The sequence below is a fragment of the Mesocricetus auratus genome, unplaced genomic scaffold (genome assembly GCF_017639785.1).
Source record: "Mesocricetus auratus isolate SY011 unplaced genomic scaffold, BCM_Maur_2.0 Super-Scaffold_100676, whole genome shotgun sequence".
Lineage (NCBI taxonomy): Eukaryota > Metazoa > Chordata > Mammalia > Rodentia > Cricetidae > Mesocricetus > Mesocricetus auratus.
In genome coordinates this window covers 26,900,800-26,903,483 of record NW_024429266.1, presented here as the reverse complement: position 1 = coordinate 26,903,483, position 2,684 = coordinate 26,900,800, and positions in this window count along the sequence as shown.

Sequence of the window (2,684 nt, the reverse complement as noted above, 5' to 3'; positions counted from 1 at the left end):
AGTTCCAGATCCGAACAATTCTGGACAGGCCATTCGGCGTCATAACCCTTTAAATTTTAAGGATATAAAACAACTTAAAGAGGCAACTTTAAATTATGGAGCACAGGCTCCCTTTACACTTTCCTTAATGGAATCTTTTGCGTCTCTTAATTTGACACCTGGCGATTGGCAGCAGCTTTGCAGAGCAGCTCTGTCGGGGGGGAGATTATTTGATTTGGAGAGGTGAGTTTCAGGAAAGATGCAGCCAGACAGCCCAAAGAAATGCACAGGCCGGACAGCCCCAGAGAAATGTGGAGATGCTTACCGGGAGTGGTCAATACGCCACCATTCAGCAACAAATACAATATGACATCGCAATCTATGCCCAAGTGGCAGCAGCGGCCCAAGGGGCTTGGAAAGCATTGCCTTCCAAGGGAGGAGGGGATCATCTGTCCAAAGTCCTTCAAGGACCTTCCGAACCTTTTCAAGACTTCGTAGACCGTCTCAGTCAGGTAGCAGAAAGAATATTTGGGGGCATTGGGCCTGCGATGCCAGTCATCAAGCAGATGGCATTTGAAAACGCAAATAAGTATTGTAAGGAAGCCCTTCGCCCCTATCGCAATAAAAGTCTAAATGACTATATCCGGATCTGTAGGGACATTGATGGGAACTTCATCCAGGGCCAAGTGTTAGCTGCTGCTATTCGGCCCCAAGTGGGGAAAAAAAAGACCTACTCCGGGAGGGAGAAAAACATGTTTTAGCTGCCATAGGGAGGGACACTTCCGTAGAGAGTGCCCTCAAAATAGTACTACGGGTCTCAAGAGACCTGGTTTATGCCCCCGTTGTCGAAGGGGATATCATTGGACCAATAACTGCTACTCTAAAACTGACCGGGAGGGAAATTTCCTTCCTGCTAATAATAATCAGGGAAACGGGAGGAGGGCCCTGCCCCAGGGCCCCAAAACCAATGTGTACGGGGCAATGACCCCTGCTCTGGGAAGTGGCAGGACTCATTTTCTCCCCCAGAGCAACCCCTTCATATCTTAGACCTCCTTAGAGCCACCTCAGGGAGTGCAGGATTGGACCTCGCTCCCTCTGCCCGGGCAATCCTAACACCGGAAATGGGGATCCAGGCCCTCCCTACTGGGGTACACGGGCCATTGCCCCCAGGCACGGTCGGACTACTCTTGGGACAGTCCAGTACTATTCTTCGAGGCATCCAGGTACACCCTGGTGTTATAGACCAGGATAGTGAGGGGGAGATTAAAATAATGACATCAGTGGGCAGTGGGGTTGTTGCCATCCCTGCAGGAGAACGGATTGCTCAGTTACTCCTCCTCCCTACAGCTCCTTGTGAGGCTAGAAAAATTAAAGAGAAAAGGGGCAACCAAGGTTTTGGAAGTACCGGCCCGGCAGCATTTTGGGTAGCCACTATGGAGAACCGCCCCCCAGCTTACATTAAAGATAGAAGGCAAGTCCTTTAGGGGCGTCTTAGATTCTGGGGCAGATTTTTCTGTCCTCTCAGATAAATTCTGGCCCCCCGCCTGGCCGAAAGAGGAAGGGACAGTGACCCTCCAGGGAATAGGACAGGCTGTGCCCCAAAAAAGCCTCAGAATCCTAAAGTGGCAAGACTCTGAGGGCCACACAGGGCTTTTCCAGCCATATGTTTTGCCTGGCCTCCCTATTAACCTCTGGGGACGGGACCTCATGCAAGAAATGGGAGTGGTCCTCACCACCCAGGCACCCAAGTCCAAAAGCAGGGGCCCCCAGATGATGCAAGGGAGGGGCTGGAGCCCGGGGAGGGAACTAGGTAAACTAGAACAGGGAGAGGTTTGTCCTGTGGCATCCCTCCCTTTGGAGACCAGGGCCCCAGGGCATAGGAAGGGTTTTGGTCATTTTTGAGGGAAACTGAGAGATCTAAAAGGCTGGCCAGTAAGGCTATGCGGATGTGTTAAAAAGGGGTACCAAGCTAGGGGTACCGGATTAAATCTCCAGGCCTTCGCCTGACACCAAGGTCAGGAAAGTAAGGGGACCCTGAGAGATTGCCCTCAGATGGGGGGGTGGATTGGATTAAATCTCCAGGCCTTTGCCTGACACCAAGGTCAGGAAAGAAAGGGGAACCTGAGAGATCACCCTAAGTTAGAGGGTGGATTGGATTAAATCTCCAGGACTTCGCCTGACACCAAGGTCAGGAAAGAAAGGGGAACCTGAGAGATCACCCTCAGTTGGAGGATGGATTAAAAGTGAGTAAATTGAAAATTGGTAACGGTTAATAAAGGAGGTACTGGTATTAAGTAAAAGAAAAAGAAAAAGACAAAGGTATATGGAATGGAAAATTTTGTTTACATTTAAGTTCTATTTTGTGAGTCATCTCTAAAAACTTTTGGCCAAAAGCCTGGCCTCTCCACCTTGCATCTACAGAATTACAAGGAGTAGGTACGGCTGTACCCCATGACTGTAGCTCAAATGGAGGAATGATAAAGAACATACAGGACTTTTTAACCCTTTTAGTTCAATGATTGGCTGGAGTTGTTCTTTCACATAGATTTCAATTAAGGGAGCTTCATTGCAGCAGACTAATCATGACCTAGGGAAAAAGGATGACTGAAAGATGCATGTATGTTCTGAATGTATGGTGTGGCCACACCGGTATGTATGAAATGTGATTGTGAATGCGTGAGTGTGAACTGCTTATATGATTAAAA